The 11,557-nt window shown below is 48.7% G+C and overlaps 1 protein-coding gene and 1 long non-coding RNA gene across 4 annotated transcripts in view; one reads left to right on the forward strand and one right to left on the reverse strand.

Annotated features, from left to right (window-relative positions):
* Nucleotides 1-11,557, reverse strand: part of SMPD3 (sphingomyelin phosphodiesterase 3) — an 83,431-nt gene that overhangs the window by 58,270 nt on the left and 13,604 nt on the right. The gene's annotated exons all lie outside the window — the stretch shown is intronic.
* LOC122691885 overlaps nucleotides 1-11,557 on the forward strand; it is a 51,981-nt gene that overhangs the window by 29,179 nt on the left and 11,245 nt on the right. For all 3 annotated transcript variants that reach the window (XR_006340524.1, XR_006340525.1, XR_006340526.1), the window contains exon 6: nucleotides 11,428-11,458. This is a non-coding gene — a long non-coding RNA (uncharacterized LOC122691885). The remainder of the gene's footprint in view (nucleotides 1-11,427; nucleotides 11,459-11,557) is intronic.

The following is an 11,557-nucleotide window of genomic DNA, read 5'->3' on the forward strand; positions in this document are numbered from 1 at the left end:
CCATTGTGCATATACATGGACCTGCCTCGGTTTATAGGGCTTTGGTTATGATTGATCACATTCACACTGTCCTGGGGGGGCTTTGTGGTTGTTTGCAAAGTTAAGAGTTCATTGATCTTCACAGCCTCTGAGGCTGGAACTGGTATTGTCCCATTTTGCAGTTGAGGAAACCGAGGCTCAGAGAGGTGATGTGTTTGGGTTAAGGTAGTTGTCAGAGCCAGGATTTTTTTTTTTAATTTATTTGCATCAGGCATTGGTTGCAGCATGCAGGATCTTTAGTTGTGGCATGTGAAATCTAGTTCCTGAGCAGGGATTGAGCCTGGGCCCCCTGTACTGGGAGTGTGGAGTCTTAGCCACGGGACCTCATGGAAGTCCTCAGAACCAGAATCTTGACTGAGCTTTTCTGGCCTCCCCTTGGCCTCCTTATGACACAGCAGGGAGCTTGAAGAACATCCTGTTCAGGCCTGCTCTGTGACCGCACCTGGCCGTGCTCCAAGCTTGTCCTGGGATACCTCTGCTTCAGGCCTGGACGGAGGGCCTTGGCCCACCCCACTGTTTACCCGCTATCAGGTATTTCTGAGCTTGGCCCTGTTCCAGGCCTTGGGGAGCCCTGAGCATGGAGGAACAGGCTGACAGATGCAGCAAGTCATGGAGGCTGGCGTGGGCAGCCCTGGAGCCCAGCAGGGCCTGAGTGGGGGCTGCTGTTCAGTGGCGTTGGAAAGAGGGACCATCTAGAGGCCTCAGTAGAGGGTGGGGCAGCCCACACTGGGGTGGACGTGGCCAAAAGCATGAGGGTAAGAGGTCAAGGTGACCAGGGACTGGGGAGCACTCCTGCTCAGGCAGGCCCTTCCTGCACAAAATCAGATGATCTGGTTCCACCTTCTCCAGATGTTGCCTTCCTCACTAGCCCTTCCCTTTGCTCCATCAGAGGAAACCCCTGCAGGACCCTGGCTTCACCCTTCAGGGATTCGGGTGTGGGTTTGAGGTGGTGGGGAGACGCTGGGCCAGCACACACAGAAGCACGGTAGGTTGGTGCCCAGGGCCAGGGGGTGATCACCACCCTCCCGTCCTGCCACTGGGACGACGGTCTCCTCTGATCCCTCTCTTTGGCCAGGAGCGCTGCCATGTCCTTGCACCACTGGGGAGACCCTGTGTGTACATGACATAGTATCACCGTCCTGCAGATGCTGTCTGGGGGCTTTGAATCCTGCACCTTCCCCCCAGGGCACCAGCCCTGCTCTACTGCCCACTTTGCTCACCCTTCCGTGTGGTGTCAGGGGGGCTGCAGGGGAGTAGGCCTCTCTGGAGACCCTTGTAACTCCTGGACACTATGTGGAGAGCACTGGTGGTGGGTGCCAGGGGTATGTGGCATCACGGAAGTCAGGTTGGACCCGAGTGCACATGACTGGGTAAAGTGACTTCACTTCTGAACCCAGTTCTCTCGTCTATAAGATGGTTGAGAGGAAGAAACGAGAAAATTCTTATAGAATGTTTTAGCACTGTGCCAGGTACCCAAAAGCTCAATAGATGCTATGTAGTTCTCCTGCAAAACTGTGGCCCTGGTGACTCTATTATAAATGAGAAGAAATCCTTAAAGAAATAGTCCCCAGTAAAAGGTACAGAAATCTCACAAGACAGGGTGGAAGAGAGGCCTGGGCCTCAACCAATAGAATGCTGTCCATCATGGCATACCACCCACACATCATCAGACAATAATAGGCTTAGAAGGGCCAGAATCAGAAATTCTGGCTTTAGACTCTTGGTTGTAGATTCTCAGCACATGGAACAAAAAGATAATCCTCATGGATGTCACTAGAGGTGGCCTGCAGTCAAGGCTGGAACTGATGAGGGGGACCTCCTCTATTGAAAAGAAGTTGGATGCTTTGTGTATGGATATGAGAATTGGACCATAAAGAGGGCTGAGCACCAAAGAATTGATGCTTTCAAACTGTGGTGCTGGAGAAGGCTCTTCAAAGTCCCTTGGGCTGCAAGAAGATTAAACCAGCCAATCCTAAAGGAAATCAATCGTGACTATTCACTGGAAGGACTGATGCTGAAGCTTCAGTACTTTGGCCACCTGATGCGAAGAGCTGATTCACTGGAAAAGACCCTGATGCTGGGAAAGGTTGAGGGCAGGAGGAGAAGGGGATGACACAGGATGAGATGGTTGGATGGCATCACCAACTCAGTGGACATGAGTTTGAGCAAACTCTGGGATATAGTGAAAGATGGAAGCCTGGAGTGCTGCAGCCAGTGGGGTCACAGAGTCGTACACTACTTAGCAACTGAACAACAACAATGATGCTTGGGGCTGATGTATTATAGGCAGGAGCCCTGCAGGCCAATAGGGTCTCTTCCAGCCACAAGGTTCAAAGACTCCATGTGAAGAGCCAGTGGCTGGGTTTCCCCCAGTGGGGAGGGATGGGGACCAGCTTCCTCATCTCCCTAAAAGAACCTTTGGATCTGGGGGACATGACAGGAATGAGAGGAAACTCAGCTGAATGCCAGGGGGACAATGAGGGGCCCCTAAGGAGCGAGAGATCTGGCCACTGGAGCAGATCTAGGATGGGAAGAAGGCATAACAAAAGGCTGGGAGGACAGTGGCAGGAAGCTGGAGGCCCTGTGGGAAGCAGCAGATCCTAAACTCTTTGGATTATTGGAGCTGTGAGAAGACTTCCTCTATGCTGGGAGGCTGGTGGATACTAAACAAGATGTTTGGACCAGGCCCACCCCCGGCTAGTGCCCAGTGGCAGGGATTCAGAAAACAGGCAGCCCTGCCGAGTGAGGACAATGCACACAACCCAGAAGGGACACACTTGGGGGTGCCAGCCCCTCCTCTCTTGTCTTATGCTGCAAAGAAGGCAGCTGCATGTGGGTCCCTGAGCTTGATGATGTACCTGCAGCACAGAACCTGGCATTTGGGGGTGCCCAGAAGAGTGCTAAGGGGGTGGGTTTGACCAAAAAAAGAATGGGGACCCCTGGTACTGACCATGGACTGGATTTTTCTAAGGAAAATCTTTAGAGTTCAGAGAGTAGAATAAAGTTAAAAATAAAAGAGGCTCTATTTTAGGATCTCTTATCTATTGCACTAATCATCCTGCCCCATTTTTGCAAAGTGCAGAGCATAGTTCTAAACAGATTTTTCTATGATCAGCCATTCAGGCAACATGTGTGCTGAGTGTCTAGTTTCATGCAGAACCAGGTTCCAGGGGGGCCAGACACAGGTACACCCACAAGGAAATGAATGTTGACTCGATAACCTCATTTGGTCTATGACAACCCTGTCAACATGGGGAGGGCGCTGGGAAAAGAGGAACCACTGGGCAGGTTGGCCAAGGTCAAACTGATAAGCAGTTCTTAATCAGACCAGGAAGTTCCTCCGGCTTTCCCCATGGCCGCCTCAAGCTGACTGCCAGCTGACCCAGCAGCTCACCGTGACTCTCACAGAAGTGACTCACTGATGGCATTTCCAGTGGCAGCTGCTGAGTGTCCGAGGAAGAGATAGCCTTCAGAAAACATGCAACAATGAAAAGCTCCTAACAACTGATATAAAATCAATCCGATGAGGAAATAGCACCCCACATAGAAATATCCCCCAGAGGCCCAAGAAACAGATCTCCTCTCCTCGAGACTCTTCCTGTCACGGCCCTGCTTCCCAGCTGTGGCTGTGCCCGTGTTTGCATCCACCAGCCAGACTTGGGCCTCAGCCCCATGGTGCTCGCCGCCTTATTAACAACAATACATCTGAGAACTTCTCTCTGCCAGGTGCTTTAAACATGCTCATTCAACCCTCCCATCAATCTGCTTAGGTCGATGATTTTTACCATTTCATAGATACTGACAGTCGCTCAGCTCCCAAGTTTCAGAGATTTAAGCTCAGTCTGTCTGATTCCAATAAGATGGTCTACTTCTCTCTGGTTGTCAGATTTGCAGGTGGCAGGGAAGAGCTGGGAAGGACTGGGAACACATTCCGTGAAAGAGGCCCTAAAGATATCCTGAGGCCCTGGGCAGCACTGTCCGATAGAGCTTTCTGTGATGATGCAAGTGTTCTGTGTCTGGGCTATCCACCTCAGCAGCAATAGCCACGTGTGGCTATAGGGAATGTGAAATGTGACTGAAAAACTGAAATTTTTAAAAATTCATTTATTTATTTAGTTTTGGTTGCCCTGGGTCTTTGTTGCTGCACATGGGCTTTCTCTAGTTGCTGTGAACAGAGGTTCCTCTGTGTTGCGGTGCGCGGGATTCTCATTGCAGTGGCCTCTCTTGTTGTGGAGCATGGGCTCTGGCGGCACAGGTTTCAATAGTTGTGGCTGGCGGGATCTAGGGCGTGGGTTCAGTAGTTGTGGCACATGGGCTTAGTTGCTCTGTGGCCTGTGGAATCCTCCCAGACCAGAGATCAAACCTGTGTCCCTTACATTGGCACATGGATTCTTACCCACTGTACCACCAGAGAAGTCCCCTGAGTTTTTAACTTAAGTTAAATAGCCGTATGTGGCTAGTGGCTACTGTGCTGGACTAATAGTCACCGAGGGCTGTGGGCAGAAACCAGCAGGATGACGCTAGGTCGGGATCTGTGCAACTCATGCATTTGGGTCATAGGAACAGGACAGGGAATTGAAAATGGCTGGGGCCCAAGCTGGCATGCCGTGAGCTCAGGCCTCAGTGGGTGAGGCCTCTGCAGTCACCTCTAGACGTGGGAGCTGAGACATTAAATCACGGAAAGGAGGGAGGGAGGAGTGGGCAGGTAGAGGCGAGAGGAGGGGCTTGGAGAGTGGAGGCAGGTATCAGATGAGTTCACCCGAGGACCCGGTCCCTTGTTCTCTGAGCTAAAGCCGCATGAATGCGAAGGAAAGAAATCTGCTCAGTGTCAGCTAGTGGTTCTGCCCCGAGGGGAAGCAGCTTCCTGTCCCTCTGCCAGGTGCCCTAGACTTCCTGTGAGCTGTGTGCACCTCCGTCCACATCCTTTTCCTTTGTTTGCTTTGGAGCATCCAAGCAGCCTGTGCCTCATCCTGGGGGCTGGAAAATAAACATCACCGTGGAGATAAACTCACTTGGCTCCACTTACAGCGGGCTGATGGCCTGTGATTTGCTAACTCAAAGGCCCTTTGCTTCTGTGAGCATTGCCCTAGAAGCTTTGCCCAAGCATTGCCCGTGGAAAAAAATATCTGAGGCCGAGGGCAATAAACTGCCTGTGATCAGAAAGACTTGGGAAGATCCCTGACAAGGCATCAGAGGCAAGACTGAATAGGACAGCCTTGTGGGCTGCCTCGGCCGCCCCGCTTTTGCTTTGGCAAGCTGAATATGGCCCTCCGCCCGCTCCTGCTGCACCCTGCAGATGTGGGGGTAGTCGTGAAATGCCAGAAGGCCTGAGCAACTTGCTCCAGAGGGGCGTCCTTGCTGTGGGCTTTCAAGGGCTGGGATGGATTTACCCTTTTTCCTCATGCTGCCTTGAGCCTGGACGCCTGGACCGAAGAGGGCAGGAAGTTGACCGTGGGACTAGTCACAGGGAGTAAAGGGCCCAGGGTGTGATGCTGAGACCTGGGACATCCAGCTCCTTTCCTGTTCCGATTATGGGAGGAGGAGAAGCAGCAGTGTACTTGGGAAGTTTACAAGACCTCCCTGAGGTTCCCACACCCTGGAACCTTCCATCTGTGCTTGAGCCTGGACTAGGGGCTGGAGAGGGTCAGATGAGGACACAGGTGGCCACGGTGCTATGTACAAGTCACCCAGAGCAGGCCGTGATCAGTCAGGCTCTTGATTCTGGAAACTACAGTGAGGTCAGAAATCCCAGTGGACAGTCAGAGCAGGCTAGCCTGCTCCAGCCAGGGGAGCCTCAGTGATGTGCCCAAACTTGGCTGCCCCATGGGAGGTGACCCCTCTGTGATGGCTGCACAACAGGTGCCGAAGATGAGGCAGACATGGGTGAGGGTCTAGGCTCCTGCAGGGTTATGGATCTGGAGTTGATCCTGGCCCACCAGGTGCCCCGAGGCTAGGGTATAAGGAGGCTAACAGCTGTTACTGGAAATCTGGGCTCCTGTGTGGCAAAGCCAAGGCTGTCTGCTTTACTACTGGACGTAGTAGGTTCAGTCCAATCTGCCTGCCAGACCCTGCATTTTTGGGGTGAAGCTTAGTGTAATAGGGGCTCAGATGGTAAAGACTGCCTGCAGTGTGAGAGACCCAGGTTCGATCTCTGGGTTGGGAAGATCCTCTGGAGAAGGAAATGGCAACCCACTCCAGTATTCTTACTTCGAGAATCCCATGGACACAGGAGACTGATGGGTTCCTTAGGGTCACAAAGAGTCGAACTAACACTTGCACTTTCACTTACAGAGCCAGGTACCAACCAATCAGAATCACATGCAGGCAGGTTCATGCTCTGTCCTGGAGCATGGTTGTTCTAAAAACTCCACCAGCCTCTGTGTCTGGGGACCAGGGAACTCTGACTGTCCTGGGAACCTTGGTGCCCTACTGGATTTCCTAGGAAGGCTCTGACTGGATTGGGGGATGCTGGGCCTCAGGGCTACAACACTGATTCCAGGAGAACCATCATTTCTGCTCTCAGTGGGAGCTTGGTGTTCACGTGATGGCCTCTTCCTTCCTGGCCTGCAGTGAAGCCTGATCAACTGCAGCCTGGTTGGGGATGGGCAGAGCTGTGTAGCTCAAGGCTGACACAGGCCTGTCCCAGTTCTCCTTGTCAACATGAGTCTCTACCAGCCCCTTGGGCTGTGCCCTTCCCTGTTCTTTTTCCAAATGAAGAACTTGAGGACCAAGGGAGGAAGCTCTTCCTGGACCAAACAGTGGGTCCCATCTGAAGTTGTTGTTTAGTCTCTAAGTTATGTCTGACTCTTTTGAGACCCCATGGATTGTAGCCCGCTAGGCTCCTCTGTCCATGGAATTCTCCAGGCAAGAATACTGGAGTGGGTAGCCATTTCCTTCTCCAGAGGATCTTCCCAACCCAGGGATCAAACCCAGGTCTCCTGCTTAGGAGGCAGATTCTTTTACTACATAACCCCCCACCTGAAGAGAGGGGAGTAATTTCTGGGTCTGCAGTGAGGAAAGGAATTTAAAGTGGGGCCAGGCTTCCAGGGTGATTGTGAGAGGAGACAATACTTGCTCTCCTGCCCTCCCTGCCAGCTCCTCTACCTACATAATGCTATCTCCCACTTTCCCCTTCCCCTCTCTCCCTTTCTTTTTCTTTCTGGGAATGCACAAGAACATTTTCCAGAGAGAACACGTAAACCTCAGCAAAGCCCACTATAGTGTCCCTCTGCAAATATTTGGAGCAGCTGCTTTCTTTTGCCTTCCCAGTCACGCTTTTTATCGACTGCAATGCCAGGGCCACGGGTTGTGATTCTGTGGCGAGAATCAATTTCATAGATGTCAATAAACTAAGAGGAGGATTAATCCGGACTCTGAACATGACAGCTATTTTGGGTCAAGTCTACATTTCACTCCTGAATGGACACTGGCTTACCCCTCCTTTCCCTGGTTCAGCTCCTTAGCTTTCATTTTGCGTTCACACACTGAGTTTGGCCATTAGCCCTGGGCTAATTTCCAACCTTGGGGGCCTTTCCCCCTTATCACCCCTACTGTTCAGCATGAAAACCAAACATTATGGAAGAGAATTTGAAAATATGTCATGTGGAATTGGGCCAGTCTCAGAGCAACAAATTCTGTTAGGTTTCCCTCTTCAATCTGCACCCATATGTGTGGTGGCTGGACCTGGGAATTCTCTTTATGGTCTATTTATTCAGTTAATGTTAGATGCAACTCTGTGTGGCCTTTAAGTCTTCAAGAGCATCATTTCCACTGGCTGCAAAATGTCGTGTCGAGTGGGTAGACATGCATTATTTAATCACTTGTCTTCTGTGCACATTATTGCTGGAAGCCAGGTCACCTGACCTGATTTTGGCTCATAACACACATTTGCCAGTCCCAGTGCAAGGAGGTGCAAAAGTGGGGCCAGATTTCAGATGCAACTATTCATGAAATATTTATTAATTGTCATTTAAGGCCAGGAAACATGCCATGGGGGAGAGAACAAGGTTTAGGGGAGTAAGAAATGTGGCCCTAGATACCCAGTGGCTTGAGAGTCTGGTTGGGGCAAGGAGACAGAACATCAGGTCTCACATGATGGATGGATAGCGGGGGTGGATGTTAGGGCTTCTGATCCCCAGGGAATGTTATATTATAGCTGGTTCTGAGACACTAGATTCTCAGATAATTGTGACTTATCTTTTAAACATTGATGCATCCTTACTGAGTTGTTTTTGTTTTTTTTTTAAACAACTAGTTTTTTCATTTTTTTTTTTAAGGTTTGTTTATTTTTGACTGTGCTGGGTCTTCATTGCTGCTCATGGGCTTTCTTTAGTTGGAGTGAGCAGGAGGGACTCTCTAGTGGCAATGTGTGGGCTTCTCATTGCGGTGGCTTCTCTTGCTGTGGAGCATGGGCTCTAGGCATGCAGGCTTCAGTAGTTGTGGCTTGTGGGCTCTAGAGCACAGGCTCAGGAGTTGCGGCACATGGTCTTAGTTGGCCCATGGCATGTGAGGTCTTCCCGGATCAAGGATCAAACCCGTGTCTCCTGCACTGGCAGGCAGATGCTTCACCACTGAGCCACCAGGGAAGCACTACCAATTTGTTGCTGATGATAACAAAGTTCGAAACTATCTTATTGGGTTGGCCAAAATGTTTGTTCAGGTTTCTGAACAAACATTTTAGCCAACCCAATACCTAAAAAACAAACAGGCAGACATTCTAGGAGCTTTTCCTATCATCACTTCCATTTCAGTCATGTGCCTACTGATGGTTCTGGAGTAGGAAGGGAAAGGAAGTGGAGGTCAAGCTGTATTTGGGGAAACTGGGGTAACTGGGACTCCCCTCCATCGTGTGCATGGGCTAGGGCAGGGAGGCTGCAAGCCACTAATATGAGAATAGTAACTGCTTTTCACGGAGCTCCTACTTCAAGACAGACACTGTACAAGGCACTTTATATGAGCAAATATGACTCTATAACAGTATTTTATGGTAGAGATGATTCTTTTCATGATTAAGAAGAGTTTGCGAATTAGAAGGGGCTTCTCCGGTAGTGCTAGTGGTAAAGAATCCACCTGCCAATGCAGAAGAAGGGTTTGAACTCTGGATTGGGAAGATCCCCTGGAGAAGGGAATGGCAACCCACTCCAGTATTCTTGCCTGGGAAGAATTCTTGCCTGTCCTCTGCCATGGACAGAGGAGCCTGGCAGGCTATAGTCCATGGGCCCCCAAAGAGTCAGACATGAAATGATTCTCTGGAGATGACTTCTCTTCTCCAAACCAGGTAGCTGCATAGTATTTCATTTAACCCCCTTTCTAAAGAGGGATCCCACGCATCTTTGCCTTTCAGAATAAAACAGTAAGTGGATAGCAATCTAGACCTAGGAATGCAAGAGAAATTATATGGAACAATTTTAGAAAGCTCTCTTAAAGACATTTACTTTCCCATGAGAGTATGTACTTAGAGCTGAAATTGATAAGCATGTATGGTTAGAATTAGTACTTAAGTTTATTTTGGTCATTTTCAAAAGACACTGTACCTTTAAATTAGCATACCACATCAGTGGGCTCACAACCTGATCTCATCTCACTCCCTTTGCCAGTAGATTAAAGACTAGGCTATTTACAGACTTTCTACTCTGTCTTGAAAAGTCAGGAGGCCAGACCAGAAACCACTGCCCAGCAAATCTTGGTGCTAGATCAAGGTCTGTGCACTGAACTGGTGGCTAGATGTGTGTGGTGAGCAGAAGAGAATTTGAGGGACCCCAGGTGAGCATCCCAAAGGGCAGGGGAGCCTGGACCTAGGTTTTACAATTTGACTGTTGTTTTTCTTGATTACTGCAACAACCATATTCATAGTCCTATAAATCAGAACCATAGATTTTGTTTTCAAATGGGCCTTGCTCATGATGATGATTTATTCTGAGTCTGTCATGATACCTTCTACATCTGATTGGATGATAAAATGCTCTCATGACCACCCCTTGGGACATTGCTTCACACTCAATCAATCCTGCCCCGCATTGTCATATGTTCAGAGGGGCTTCAGTGGCAGTTTCCTCTGAAGGCATGTCTACCACACCTGACTCCCACTTATAGTGTGACATCCAGTCTGCAGGTTGATGTACTTGGAACTTTGATGAATTTGGAGCTAGAGATGAATTTAGGAGTCCTTGGCATATGGAGGCGAGCTACACGTCTCTACAAGAATAGGTGAAGGGACTTGGCTCTCCTGACTGTCCTGTGGCTAAGGCCCTGAGCCCCCAAGACAGGGGACCCTGGGTTCAATCCCTGGTCAGGCAACTAGATCTCACATGCTACAACAGAAGGTCAAAGACCTGGCACTGCCAAATAAATAATTTTAGAATAAAAAGAGTAGGTGTGGTCACCAGGGGCGTGGGCAGAGGGGGAAGGCTGTGATCTGTCTTGGGGCAACTGTGCCTGAGCTGCCAGTAGAGGGCGGAAGGGTTGAAAGGCACAGAAGAAGAGATTCCAGCTGAGTTGGGGAAACAGAGTGCCTCAGGGCAAAGAAGCAGAGGGTTTCAAAGAGGGAGTGAGCAGGAGGGCCCCTGGCCAAGAGGCCCAGGCTGTGTTGAGCCTGCTGGGACTCCCTTTGCTGCTTTTGTTCTTTAAAATTTACCCAAATTAAAAAAATAATAAAATAAAATAAAATAAAATGTACCCAAATCTTGGAAATTACCAATCCTATGATGGGGGGAGGAATCTTACAGTTTGTTTTTTTTCCATTTGTTTTTACATAGTCAATAGAATATGATATGATCACTAAAGAACATTTGGAAGAGAAAGTGGAAAGAAAAATTTTAAATACTTAATTTCCACCCTTTCTGAACACACCACATATTAATGTTTTGGTACATTTTCTTTCAGCGACTCTTGCAGGTTTTCAGTGGTTTAGAGTTTTTTTTAATTGTAATTATAATTATACCATGTATATAAATTTATACACAATTTAACATTTATACCACAAGCATCAATCTAGGGTTGGTCTTTTAAAACATGGCCAACATCATTCATACTGCTACAAAGGTCAGCACCCACCTTTCAATTCAATCATCTTCATTATATTCCTCCTTTCTGTTATATATATTTTGGTTACCTGATGTCAGTGATGTCAGTTACTGAGAGTAGTATGTAAATTTATGCCCACAACTGTCTTCATCTTGTATTTCTAATGGTTACAGGTTTTTGCCTCAAGTATTTTGATGCTAAAATACTAAGTGTACAAATGTTCAGAACATTTATGCTTTCACAATTGCTCCTATGAATATAAAATTACCCTTTTTATCCTGCTTGATGCTGCTTTTTGCTTCAAATTGTGCTTTGTCTGACAGAGCCTCTCACGCTTTTTCTTTTGTTTGCATTTACCTGGTATAGCTTTGCCTACTCTGGAATCGTTTTATTTTAGGTGAGTATCTTGTATTAATTTAATCTGGGAGCCTTTGTCTTCTAACAAGGGAATGGGAAAGACTTTTCATTTATTGTCCAATCATTTCGGGTGGCCTCC

Source organism: Cervus elaphus, chromosome 4 (genome assembly GCF_910594005.1).
Source record: "Cervus elaphus chromosome 4, mCerEla1.1, whole genome shotgun sequence".
Taxonomy (NCBI): Eukaryota; Metazoa; Chordata; class Mammalia; order Artiodactyla; family Cervidae; genus Cervus; species Cervus elaphus.